Source organism: Mytilus californianus, unplaced genomic scaffold (genome assembly GCF_021869535.1).
Source record: "Mytilus californianus isolate M0D057914Y unplaced genomic scaffold, xbMytCali1.0.p SCAF_11, whole genome shotgun sequence".
Lineage (NCBI taxonomy): Eukaryota > Metazoa > Mollusca > Bivalvia > Mytilida > Mytilidae > Mytilus > Mytilus californianus.
The window spans coordinates 70,742,022-70,757,413 of NW_026262593.1; the positions used below are offsets into that span (position 1 = coordinate 70,742,022).

Here is a 15,392-nt window from a genome sequence, read left to right on the forward strand (position 1 = left end):
TTCTATAACAGATTGATTTTGGTCAAAGGATACAAACCTTTCAAATGCAAACACACAGGCAATTTTGTTAAAACAAGTAAAATGTTAACTTTTTAAAGCTGTCAACGAACAGCAAAAAACAAATATGTCTTGTGTATCAAAATTTGCATATTCCAAATTATAAAAATATTGTTACATATGGTATTATAACGTCGAATCTGGGGCCATTTGAAGGCTTTTTGTTGATATAATTCAAAGTGTTGGCTGCTGTATCTATACAACAAAATGTTTTATGATTTGAGTCATAATATACTGCAAATTTAAACCAAATGTTGAATATAGTTGTATTTACTTGAATGGCCAAATTTCTATAAACAAACGTACGTAAATTTTCTTGTTGAATCAAATCATTTATGTTATCAAAACCTTCCTGTACCCTAATTTGCCTTTTTTCCGTATACAGTGACATGAACTATGAGACCCCTTGTTAAGTATTCGTCCACCGCAGGCATACTTGCGAGGGAAACCAGCGATGAAACAAACATGCACTGGATCGTAAATAGTAATAATTGAATCTTAAAGAACTAATCAAATACACCAAATCAGTTAACAGCTCTTATACATGTATGAACGTTATTGTATTATATACTAAAACAAATAGGAACACAGGAAACATATAATAAAAATCATCTCGCTCTATCGATTCACTCATTAACAAATATTTTGGTCATTCTCCGTGATTTTGTGTTTTTTTTTATCAATGTCACGATCCGGTTCACTTTGGCAACACTTAAAAGTTTATTAGCTTGCGACCAACAATCACGGCATGAAGTATTAACTGTCTATAATATGTGTTTGTTGTTTATTCACAAGTTTAGTGTATTATGTAGAAAACAGCCTCTTAATAATGTATATTAATAAGAGCAAAACTTATCCATTGCAGACTCATAGGGCATCAATACGGTGCCATTGTGGATAAATAGGGCTTTTATGAAGAAACAGGATCATAATAAAAAAAAACAGAACAGAGCCATTATGAAAACAACAGGGCCATTAGAAATAATCAGGGCTATTACGGATTTTCAATTGTTATCAATTGAAATCCATTTCTTGGGAAAAGATACATCAAGATGTTGAAAGTTCCAAAGATTTCTGACTTATCTTATTTAACCCAGTTATTAAGTTAATAGTCACATAATGCATTTCATGATGTGTATCAATTTATTTAATTTTGAGTTGAGAATCTAAAACTAAATCTTGTATTTTGTATGCCATAAATAGCTTTGAATAGGACATCAATAAAACTATATTTATATTTACATGTTATTGCATCACTTTGAAATGTTTTTTTCGATATACCATTTAGTATAATTAAATGTATACAATTCTCCACAAAAAAAAACTGATTTGGTTAATACAAGTGTTAAGAAATTGGTGTTTTCAAATTGACCCTGTTATTTGTCCTCGGTTAGTATTAATGGCCTCGTGATGTCCATTGGTGTTACCTCGACCATTATAACAGACATTGGACATACATGTATGTAACAGTCATTATGGAAACACCCATTAATTAATACTATAGTAATATATGTAAAGAATGTGCACAGAGGACTTACATGTACTTGGTTAAGTATATTTTAACGAATTGCATTGATTCCATAATATTTTGAAAATCATAACTACAAGAAACTCGGTTTATTTGACTTTAAAATACATTTTAAAAATGCTTACAATAATCTGATTAGATCTTTTGACAATTGATCAAATTACTAGGTGTTAAATATTACGTTTAAAGGCCTCAGTTCTTCAATGAAAAGATCAATTAATAAACGAGTGTGTATTACCTATAATAACTGGATGTACTATGTTTATACACATATATAAAGTCTTTTATAATTTTAATTTGAGAGATAACTGTATTGTATTTGAAAATTTGTGGACGCTTATCTGTAGTTTTATTTTAGCAAATTTAGTTTACCTGGCGACGCATAGCAGAGACGGGGTAACGGATATTTGTGACAGTAAAACTACCAATGGACGTCCGCAAAGCTTCAAATACAATACAGTTATCTCTATTATAATGCAAAATAAATACATACCTCAATTTTAGTCACTATTTCAGTGTACAATTTTCAATAAATGATGTTTGGCCCCTAAACTAGGTATGCATTTGACGTCAAACGTAAACCCCGTACAATATCAGGCTTCTTGACCGCCTCAGAACGTAATGAAGATTGATAAAGAAGATTTCTAGGTGCAGAATGTGAGTTGTTTTGCTTATTCATGTTATTATTTGAGATATTACATGTGAATACATCCCGGAATTCAAAATGTCGGCTTTATCAGTTACAGACAAGGAGATAAAGAATTTTACGCTACCTGTCATCCAATCAGAACCATTGATACAAAATTATTGCATTAGAATATGATGTTTACATGTTCAGATAAAACGAGGTTATGTACCCGATTACAGCGTATAAGACAAAGTACAAAAGGGATATTTTCGACAGACAAGTAAGTACAAAAGATATATGGAATGGAAGCCTCATAATTGATGATCTATATAAACATATGAAAATATAAATCATGTATTTATTGAACAAGATGGTCCATATATATCTATTTGTATCATCCTGTGACGAATATCTAAACACCTTTCAATAATGAAACAATGTCGTTCTATAAAGATAAATGTGAATGAGGATTTAAACAAGGAAAATGTTTTGTCAATTTAAATTTTATTCTATACCTGAAGTTTATGAATACTTAAAAATTTTGAAACGCATCATCGCATGTAGTGATTGGCATTCAAGTATTATATTGAATTTTAAATTGTTAAGTTTACCTTTAAATGCCTCCTTTTTACAATGAAAAGATCAATTAAAAGACGAGTATGTATGGCATTTGATAACCCAATATCTGCGTATAAGATCGAATGTACCATATTCAAACACAAATATTTAGTCGTTGCTAATATAACCATGTTACTTGTCTGCAATAATGATTATCGTAACCGCGGAAAACAAATTATACAGTTTCAGGTGAGTAAGGAGATATAGTTGACAGGAAAGTAAACAAGAAATAATTGTTTTAATAAATAGTTTATATTTTGCTATTTCTTTATAAATAAGATTAATTCAATGTACTCTTTCTCTCTTTTGCGAAATATATCAAACATATTTATTCAAGTATAGCTAAATAAACATATTTTCAAATGTATCATGCATTAACCATTTCTAAAACATGCATTAGAACTGAGGACAGGGGATTCTTGATTGATTGTTTTGCTATTTTACTTGTATATTATTTTATAGGGTATGGTTTCCTATGGTTTTGTTTTTAAAATGTCTTTTGTGTATGTTTGCATTCATATAGTTTGTCACAAACTTATTGTTTAGAGTGTATACGACAATAAATATTTAAATTGAATTGAATTCATAAATACTTACACAGTTATTTTAAAAGATGAATAAGCAGTCATACAAACAATTTCAAAATAAATGATAAAAACTAGTTTGTGTTTAGTTATATATGTTTATCTTTATAGCTTTGTGAGTTTTATAGGAACAAAAATAGCCCACTGATTAAATTTCTATAGATTGCTTAATCACACATATCATAGTATTTGTGTTTAAATGAATAGATTTAAAAGAATGTTAATAAATGAAATAATGAAATATTATTACACTGGACAATTCATCTCACTCTAAATGCCAAAGCATTCGTTTGCTATGCAACCATCCTATAAACGATCTCAGTCAAGATTAAATGGATGTCAAAGAAAATAGGCTACAAAAAAAAAATAACAAAACTTGTATTGCAGAAAATAAATGGAGTTACAGCTATCTCTATACAAACTTCGTTTCCTTGTGCACTGAACAACATATTTTCATATACCGTAGAATATATTAAAAATGCCACCATAACTAGGAAGGTTGTCAAGGGTATACTTTAATGTGACAGCAACCATCTAGTATTGAAAGTTGCAAAAAGGTCATCATAAGGAGTCATATTTACCATATCAAATGTTGCATTTTAAATGACAGGTAATGCAAAAATAATCAATAATACTCTCTCTTGTAGGGATACGGGAGAAATACTACAAAATGTTCTCCATAATTCGGTGTATAATCGGACCATTTTATTATTTGTTAATCTCATACACTTGCATTTATGAATCAGAAACAGTGGTGGTATATCTGTAAAATTTCTTACTAACATTTGGTTGTAAACATGTACATTTGTTTGAAGATAAACGCGTATCGGAGGAGTAACCCTTCTATTGATGACTCATAAGTGGCCATCGGCTGTTTTCTGCAATTTGGTCGGGTTGTTGTCTCTTTGACACATTCCCACTTTCAATTCTCAATTTCATTATTGTTACGGACGGTCAATTTTACTCAACGCTACAATTTAGATTGGTGTCTTTGTTTATGTACGTCATTTACAGAAAATGAAGGAAAAATTGAGAACGGTTATCTTTCCCTCCTTTCCTCCCGGTTTACCTTCTATTACCGGTCCTGTCTCTTTGATATTAATTGCTAATTTGTTTTCATCCTGTAAATGCATTACATATTTACCACTGGACGTTGAGCAAACAACAATGGATCAATAAAAATAAATCTTGGTCGCCATTTTCCCTAAAATGAGTATGATGGCTTTTTATAGACAATATATGAAGAAAATGTGTATGTAAGGTTATCTAAAACTATAAAAAGGGATCCTGCGCCTCTTTTATCTCACTGACAACGTGGTCAGAATCTTGAATATGACATGTAGTTGTCACCATTTAAAACAAAATTACAAGTTAAACAACATGTTAAAGTGTATTGAAACTTCAATTGATTTATGATTGGATGATCTTCTAACAACGCTATATCGATTCTAAATATTTCTTCTTCATTGTTTATGAGTTCAATCTGTACAAGACATTTTGATAGAAAACTTGATCAGCATTCAAAAAATATAACCATTAGTCTAAACAGGAGTTATTATCCATACGTGATAATATCTTTAACACTTCTATCTTTTGTTTAAAATTATTTTTATGGATAAATAGAAACTGTCAAATAGGTAACTAAACTTGTAATCAGAACAATAAAATAACATATTAATTTAAGTCATTGGCCTGCACAGACAATTGTTTTATTCGCTTTTTTGTTTTCAAACATCAGGATCGCTAAATCCATTAAACCTATTAAAACTGAAATTCAATTTTACTTACAGGTATATCAGAATATAAGTGAAAATTAAATCTACCATCGGCAAATAGTACACAAGACAATTATAGACATGGACTTACTGTTGAAATACTGACTGCACAAACTGCGGATCTAATCATCACATAATATGTGAACCCGACAGCACGACAGTTCATATCTATACTCGAAATGTTACAATAATCAAGGGAGACATGCACGAGAATCCATCAACACTAACATTGTCAAGGAAGGCAGTCAAGAATTTAATCAAATTCTAGAAACCTCAGACAGCAAGGATGACAATAAAATAATTCAGAATAAATAAAAAGTGACGCACAATCAAACAATAAAGACGGTATATCTCTGGACCAGTAAATCTTGAATTACTGGACAGAAAAGAATGCAGTTCTCAGTAGTAGAATAATGTGAAACTACTAACAGCAATGAAGGCAACTGTAGACATCACACTTTGCTGAAATTTGAAATAGGTGATAGAGAATATACTTTTTATCGATAACTGGTTGAATAGACTGACAACAACAGGACTTTTTTAATAATACGTTTTAAGATACTGCTTACGATTTTACGAGAATATAAGCAAAATGACAACAGGCAATGTTTTACATGTATCACATGTTTCAGAGGAAGAGGAGAATTATTTGAGAATGCATTTATTACTGACTGGTATTTCTCCGAGGGCTGTGCGTGTCCTATTTGATAAAGAATTTCACCCTTCCTGCTTATCTGCTTCAATTAAAAAGGAACATAAAAAACTGAATGACTTGAAAAAGAAGCATATTATTAACGCAGAGCAATGGAAGTTACTATTTCCCCGTGGAGGTAGATATAATATACTACAAATCACTTATACATCCCGTCACTGTGTTATTGTACTATGGTAAATGTTTGTATTCTTGTCCTCCGTTTTTGTTTATATGCTTTGTCTATATGCCTTTTTATGTTTCTTTGTTACATATGACATGGCTCTGTACCCTGTGGGCACTCGACGTTGTAACAACGTTGAAATTTGGTTGAAATTTGGTCGTGACGTTGGTCAACCTAATTTAAACGTTGATCTAACGTCATGGTATTCAACGTTGACTTTACAACGTTGTTTCAACGTTGAATTTACGTCGTTAAAATCAACGTTTAAACAACAACGTTGGGTTAACGTCTGTCATTCACGACAGAAAAATCTAATTGTCAAAATTGAGGTGTACAGATATATTTGATGAGCAGATCGGACAAGGGGCAGTTCAGTATTATAAACGATTGGATAATCAGTGGCTAATCCAGAACTTTTCAAAATACTTATAAGGGGGTCCACTGACTGCCATAAGCATGAGCTCAGAGGAGGCTTCCTGCTGTCATGCTTCCATGATCCCTTTATAATCAACCAAATTTTTCCCACAAAAAAGGGAGGAGACCGGACTGTTGTTTTGTGCAAGAACAGGGGGTCAGAAGACATCACAAATAACACAGCTTTTTCCATTTAATTTTTTTCAAGTTGTGTTTATTTTTTAATTATCTTTAAATAAACCAATTCAAAACCATTATTCAGTAATTTGTGTTTGATGATTCTCAATTTTTTGGGGAGATCTCAAAACCTGTTCATACTTTTTTAATCATATGTATATCTATATGAATATGATATATTTTGTTATTTATATTTTTAGATCAAATCGATTTTTAAGTTGCTTTCTTTCATTTAAATATATAAGAGAAATTTTTCGATATATTTATTTTCATTATTTTGACCGATTAATATTTAACATATATAAACGATCTAAAAATATCATCGATGTACAATGTATTCAGTATAATAATTGAGTAGTTTTTTAAATTTTCGCGGTATTGTAAGTTGAGTTCCGAAAATTTTCTTTCGGATGCGCACGCTAGCACGCGCACCTCCATTCAACATCTAGTCTCGATCACCCAGACGCATTATGAATATAGCGTCTGGATTTTTGTACTTTTGGATTTCGTCCCTAGATGGCGTTTTAGGATTTGTTAATGACCTTCACAAAGTTACCGGAAGTTAAATACAGCTGTTAAGATGTTACTCAGAATTAAAACTTATAAGAATGATTAATAATACCGGCTTCAAGTCAGAAATGCCCATGGAAACAAAAAAAGTCGCAACAGAAAGGAAAAGCAAATATTCCCCCCGTACACTCAAATATTTCAAATACTTTGATACTTTGAACTTTTGTCCCCTAAAAATATATCGACACATTACATAATGAAAATTACACTTCTAACTCTGTAAGCAAAACGTACAATGGGAGATTATCGAATAATTTCATCTGAACTTATGAAACTTGAACCGATAATATTTGTGCAACAACTGTATAATGTTTTGATCTATATACTAGTACATAAATTATAAATCTATCTCAGATGTAGCATATGAATAAGTATAAAAGAGGCAGGCTATATTTATTTCTTTATCTCTATTCTGGATATGATGATTTTAATTCTATTTGTCACTGTTACATTCTTGTTTTAAAATTGAGAATGGAAATGGGGAATGTGTCAAAGAGACAACAACCCGACCATAGAACAGACAACAGCAGAAGGTCACCAACAGGTCTTCAATGCAGCGAGAAATTCCCGCACCCGGAGGCGTCCTTCAGCTGGCCCCTAAACAAATATATATACTAGTTCAGTGATAATGAACGCCATACTAAACTCCAAATTGTACACAAGAAACTAAAATTAAAAATAATACAAGACTAACAAAGGCTAGAGGCTCCTGACTTGGGACAGGCGCAAAAATGCGGCGGGGTTAAACATGTTTATGAGATCTCAACCCTCCCCCTATACCTCTAGCCAATGTAGAAAAGTAAACGCATAACAATACGCACATTAAAATTCAGTTCAAGAGAAGTCCGAGTCTGATGTCAGAAGATGTAACCAAAGAAAATAAACAAAATGACAATAATACATAAATAACGACAGACTACTAGCAGTTAACTGACATGCCAGCTCCAGACTTCAATTATACTGATTGAAAGATTATGTCTTCATCATATGAATATCAGGCACAATCCTTCCCGTTAGGGGTTTAGTATCATACCATCATAACATATATGAGAAGAACATAACCCGTGTCATGCCAACAACTGGTTTTTAAATAAATGTGTTTAGTGCCGATGCAAAGACCCTATAAGTGAATCAATATTAACGCCAAAATTAGCAATCTTTAATGACCTGACAACAGTATCGTAACTATATCCCTTCTTAATAAGTCTATTTAAAGTTTTTGTTAGCTTCAGAGGTGAATACTGACATTTTTGTGCTTTATAAAGAACATTTCCATAAAAAATTGGATGTGAAATACCTGAACGTATAAGAAGTCTGCATGTTGAGCTATATTTACGAATGATGTCCTTATACCGATGATAAAATTTAGTAAATGTTTTGCCTAGTTTGTGATATCGAAAACCCCGGTGTAATAATTTTCAGTAATACATAAATTTCTCTCGTTAATGTTTACATTTATGTCAAATTATGTTTGTTTGTTATATTGCAGCAATCCTGTTGTGTTTTATTTTAAACTTATAAAATTTTTCTTCATTTAAGATATTTGTCTTTTTCATATTGTAGGTTACGGTCATAGCACTCCTAAAACAGTATGGGGAAAGTTATTTTGTATGACGTATGCATTGGTTGGGATTCCATTGTGTATGATAATGTTTCAGAACGTTGGTGAACGGTTAAATACATTCGTAACATACTTACTTAAACAGATTAAGAAATGTTTCCGAATGAAAAACACCGAAGTTTCACAAACAGACTTGATATTTATTACCACGAATTTATCAACTGTTATTATAACTGCAGGCGCCCTGATGTTTTCACATTTTGAAGGATGGCGATACATTAATTCATTATACTACTGTTTCATAACATTGACTACAATTGGTTTCGGTGATTATGTGGCCCTTCAAAAGAATAATATGTTACAAGAAAAACCGCATTACGTCGCTCTGAGTGTTATATTCATTTTATTTGGCTTAGCTGTCATTTCAGCATCAATGAACCTTTTGGTGTTACGGTTTTTAACATTAAATGCAGAAGATGAACGAAGGGACGAACTTCAGGCCGCTGCCGCAGCACAAAATGCAGTTCATTTAGAGGGTGACGTCATTACTGGTAATTCTACCGTCGTTGGAAATGCGCAAGAGCAGCCAGAATTTCAGAAAGTTGTTTCAGTGTGTTCATTTCCTGTTACAAATGGCGGTCACCACGTGACAAAATATACAATTCGACAGTGAACTCTAATCATATTTCTTCTTTTGTTCCAAACAGTTCTTCTGCCAAAGAAGATACAAATTCAGAAACAGATTCGTTTTTAGTTTGGCAGCGAAGCAAGAGAGCCTCGTTATAAATATTGAATGCAAAATAAAATCAAAAATATACTTTAAAAACTCATCTAAGATACTTTCTTGTAAAGAAAAATAAACCAAACAGACTATATAGCTACTAGTAAATTGAACATATATTTCTGCATTAACGAGGTGCATCTTTAAAGTCAGCTTGCAATTAATACTACATTTATGGTAAATTGACTGCCTTATTGGGATTTCATAATTTCCCTAACTTCTTTACTTGCTTTTTGAAAACAATAGTTTTAAATTGATTATTTACTTTAATATATCACTGTTTAATTTGAGGTCTATCATTTTGGAAAAAAAAACATTTTCCGAATTCTTTACAAACCTAATAATCTTTGTATATCATGTATATTACTAAATTTTGATTTGAATGTTATGTGTTGCTTATTAATTTGTTATTGTTATTAAAAAAATAAAAAAGTTAATTTGTGCAATGTTTCTATGTTATATTAATTTTGTTACTTTGATATAAAAAGAATATAAACAGATAAAAACAAATGACATTTTCAATGGTCCATCAGCTCGATTACTGATTAGATGTTGGTTAGATACACTGAACTGCAGTCAAGTTTTGCATTTGATCAAACAAACAACTTGTAACGTCCCATTTCATTGGTCGAAAGATTTAAATACAACAACAGTCGTAGTGTGGACGTGACATTGACACAGGTGACAAACAATGGATTGTACTATGTTACTACGAACTTAATAAAGAATTAAAAAATACTGTGTTGTCGCCTGATTTTCAAATAGTGGGGTCAAAATATCATACTTGTGATATTTTTTATTTAGTAATGACAGTTACACAGTTATCATGTACCAACAGTGCAGTTGATTACGTTATCATGTCAGAAGACTTGTTAAACTTCAAGTTTCTGATTTTATTTCTACTCTGTCAGACTGTCATTGTAAACTTGCATTTGGAATATTAGCAAGTTATTCTGTTGATAGACAAAATCTGAATCAGAATGAAACAACATTCGCAGGTAAATACATTTGGTCAACCAAGGCTGGCCCAGTAAAAAATTATGTGATGCACTAACACACGCTGATGCAAAATACAGTATTACAAATTTTCTCGACAAAAGTTTTGATAACACATCTGGGGGTATTGAAAATGCTGTTAATATATGTCATGAAATAATAGCTAATGCTGCTAATAAAACAATAGTCTTTAAAAAGTCTGTTAAACAAAAAAAAAAGCGTAAAAATAAAAACTTCTTTGATGCTGACTTAAAAACAAAACGGGAGATACTCATTTCTAAAGGGAAGCTCCTATCTAAATTTCCCTTTGATCCAATTGTAAGGGGGTCATACTACAAATACTATAGAGAATAAATAAATCACGAAAAAAGAGAAAATTTAAACAAAAAATATTTGACAGTCTTGATGGCTTAAAGAAAAATAATCCAACAGAATACTGGAATTTAATCAAGTCACTCAAAGATAATAAAAAGGAGGGTCCAGAAAAAACAGTAAATACAAATGTATGGTATACCTACTTTAAATACCAGATAAATATAAATCTAGAACTAATGAAATTGACAAAATACTCAAAAACATGGAATTTAGCCACTCGTTCAATGAACTGGATTACCTCCAAAGAGGTGTTAGATACTTTTTGTTAGTTAAAATGTGGAAAGGCAGTTGGTTAAGATGGCCTCCCAGATTAAATATTAAGAGTGGTGCTAGTATTTTGGCTCCATTGTTTCAAAAACTTTTTAATCTTGTATTTTCTTCAAGAATATATCCAAAAAAATGGTGATGGTCATCAGCATATATTTGTCCAATTTTTAAAGCTGAAGATCCATCTAAACCTGAAAACTACAGAGGTATTGCAATTAATATGCGTATTGGAAAACTGTTCAATTCAATACTAAACAAAAGGCTTGATAAATATTTAGAAACAAATAACATCATAAATCCATGGCTGATTGGTTTTTCAAGTAAAAGTAGGACATCTGATCACATGTTTGTATTAAAAAACTATAATGGATAAGTACACCAGTATGAAAGGTGGGAAACTTTATGCTTGCTTTGTCGATTTCAAAAAAGCGTTTGACAAAGTCATTCATGCTGGTTTAAAATATAAGTTATTAAAACATAATATAGGTGGTAATTTCTATGCAATCCTGAGAGATATGTACAATAAAAGTGAACTATGTGTTAAAATAGACAATGTGCCTACTCCTAATTTTCATTCTCAATTTGGAGTAAAGCAAGGGGATGTTTTGAGTCCCAACCTTTTCAAGATTTGTATAAATGATTTACCGAATGCATTTAATGAAAGCCCAGATGCTGTTGATATTAATGGCCGCAGAATTGACTGCCTCGTGTATTCAGATGATATTGGTATTTTTTTGTTACACATATAGGTATCATACAGTAAACCATCTTTCATATTTTTTTATTGTAAACCAATATTTCAACATTGATAGTACAACTGCAAAATATAAAGTGAATCTACCAAGCTCTCCTAGCACAGCTAAGTTAGAAGACTTTATGTTTACACCTAAAATATACTTCATATATCTTAAATTGGATTTATCTTAAAAATCATTCATATAAAAGGATAAACACATGTGCCACTTTTAAAAGGATGAACCACTTTTAATTTTCTTTCACACTGACGGGATACAATCATACCCTAAGTTATTGTCATGACAATGTTGTAGCTACATGTAATAAGGATCTCATAATAATAATAATTTATGATGGGTTGAACATTTCTCCTTTTTTCTTCTTCATGCTTTATAAAACGAACATACAGAAGCTAAGAATTTGGTCATTCAGAAAGAACGTATCACAAATGAAACACATTTTCCCATTCATTCACCTTTGTATTGTGCAAGTGAATGTACACAATTGACGTAGTATGGGATGTACTATCATGTATGTTTATGGTACTATCATAGATGTATAAGGTACTGTCATGATTACTACGAAAATAGAATGTTTGTCTGAAAGAATTGACACATATAGAAAGATATTTTAATCTTCCAAATCTAAGAATATTACAATAAAATATCTTTCTATAAGTACCACCAGTATCCTACATCTGAATCCGCTAATAAATTATTTTTTAAAACACTTCGTCTTGATAACACTGTGACTCCATTTTAAATAAGCATACTACATATCACTTTGGCGGATAGTTGTCTCTTTGGTAATCATACCACATCTCCTTATTTTCATATATACTGAATTTGTTTACATGTTTCTCAGTAAACTTATACCAATGAGGTTAAAATGAAGTACAAAATAATGCATGTATAATAAACTGTTAAACGAAATATTTAGAAACTAAGGATGACAAAATACATGCACTAGGTCCCCTTTTTATTGATACATTTAATGAATAAACACACTTTTTTAAACTGATTGTTTTTCATTACCAAACAGTGAGTTAATTGACTTAATACTTGATTAATGTAAACATTATATAATTTACGTTCTTTTTTCAACTGAAAACAGCAAAACAGATAATCAATTAAAAATTCATAACCTATACCGCCGGAGTTACATGAAGTAGAGTTCCTTTCACTGTGGCCAATGTTTTGTCATCTCCAAACAAAGCATGGTTACCTGCTCTGAATTTACATAGAATTTATGGATTTAAATTTTTTTTTAAGGTAAAACTGGATTAGAAAAAAAAATCACACTCTCCCAAGTCGAATACCTAAAACCCCAAGCTTCCCTGCTTCAAAAAGTTACTGGATTATGACATGCAATGATGTAAATTTCAGTTGACATTTATAACTCGTCATTGGGATCCATTTTTTCTATTTCTATGTAGTTTCATATTTATATAAAAAAAAGGTTTTGTATTAGTGAGCCTAGTGTAAGGGTCGAGGAGGGGGCTGTGATATACTGACGATAGAATATGAATAATGAACAGTTTATTCCACAACTATATTTACTGTAAATAAAGTTGTGGACTAACTATATTTACTGTAAAATCGTGCACTTTCTTTATTATGTACATGTAATTTGGTTATTTTTGAAGTTACGCTCTTATTTGCGTTTATCCAACATCATCCGAGCAGTTTCATTCATATTTCTTAAGTTGTTATCATTGCAAACACATAATGATGTAACTTAACAGATAGAAAAGGTGCACGGGATTAGTCCACAACTATTTGAGAGGAGACAGTTGGATTCAATATTTCGCCATTATTAAAGACTCTTCGTTATCAATTTCAAAAAATTAAAACAAAGAACCTTATTAGAACTATTGCACAAATTTATAATATAAATAAGTTTTACAAGCACGTGTATAAGCTAGAATTGCCATGAGATAATCAACATGATCAAGTACACAATCCTGTACGTGATCAGTCCATTCAGCTTTCGATCGGATATTGTATGCATGTTCTATTTTCAAAGGTGTGAATTGACCAATGACAACGATCGTTCCTCAACATGTTGATCTTAAAAAGTTTGTCTGACTGATTATGTCACACGGCCTTTCGCTAAGCTTGACAGCAGTTAAGTGTAGAACTATCCAATTTTTATGGCAAATTTTGTTGAAATTGTCTTTTAAAGTTTTGGTCGATAACACATTTCATGCACATACTTTGGAGAAACTATGGAAGCTATGTATTGATTTGAATGGGTTCATTAACTATTTTGGAAGTCTGTTTTTTGGCGAATTAAGATTTGTTGGTCCTTACATCTTTCATATTTTAGAAGTGTAGATCATCTAAATTATAAGTGTTCTAACGTCTTTCTTCGAAGTGACATCGTACCGCTCAGCCTCAAATCGTTTTCATGACACCCACGTTAACCGAAATCCTGATTCCTCCATATGCACTGCATTAGTTTCCTTTTAAGGCAAATACTCCGAGATGACATCGAATATTTTATCATTTGATATTGATGCAACCATTTTCAGTAACTTTTGTTGGGAGTTTTTATTAATAGTTGAAAGTGTTTTCAGTTTTTTTGGTTTAGAACTATTAATTTGAGCCCGGTTAGAAAGAATATACAGAATGAAGTACATATTTGAAAAAAAATAATAGTTCCTACGCATAGCTGAACTTTGTCAATACGTAAAATTTTTGAGTAATTTTGGTATCAAATGATAGCTAAAATACTTGAAATCACTCTAGAACCCTTTTTGAAATTTCTTTTGAATAATAGAAAAATATGAAAATGAAATCGAAAGGCATATTTTGACTGTTTCGGGAATAAAAAGTACCCAGCGCTTTTGTACTACTAAATTTCCAGGAACCAGCGTTGCTTTATATATCTTTATTCTCATACAGACAATGCATAACATCGGTACAGATTTAAAAAACACTGTTAACAATATGCGAACTGTACATGCATATAAAACTAACAATGTTAAATAGAAAACATACATAAAGCATTTTTCTTTAACTTAGTGCACAGTATTATTAAGGAAGTTGAATCATTTTGACAGACATATTTCTTTTTTCTGATTTGTTCCACCTATTGAAAGTACAGTAGATTTTTCACAGATTTTGAAGTAAAATTACACTAAATTGCATTCACGATCCGCTATCAGATAGTTCACGACTCGATCTCAACCCAGCAGGCACACAACGTTGAACCAACGTTGAAAATATGTTGAAATTTGGTTGTAGCGTTGATCAACGTAAAATCAACGTTGTATCAACGTCAATCCTATCAACGTTTAAATCACGTTGTTGAATCAACGTTGATCTGTGGTTAGAAATATCAACGTTGAACTTTCAACGTTGAATCAACATTGAATTTGAGTTGATGCTTCCAATACTTTAATTGGTTGAAAATATAACGTTGATAAAAGGTTTAGTTAAGGTTGATG

At 31.3% G+C, this 15,392-nt stretch overlaps 1 pseudogene; it reads left to right on the forward strand.

The window, feature by feature from the left end:
- The first annotated feature begins 8,782 nt into the window (after nt 1–8,782).
- LOC127719292 (two pore potassium channel protein sup-9-like) lies at nt 8,783–10,279 on the forward strand (annotated as a pseudogene).
- Nucleotides 10,280–15,392: the final 5,113 nt, after the last annotated feature.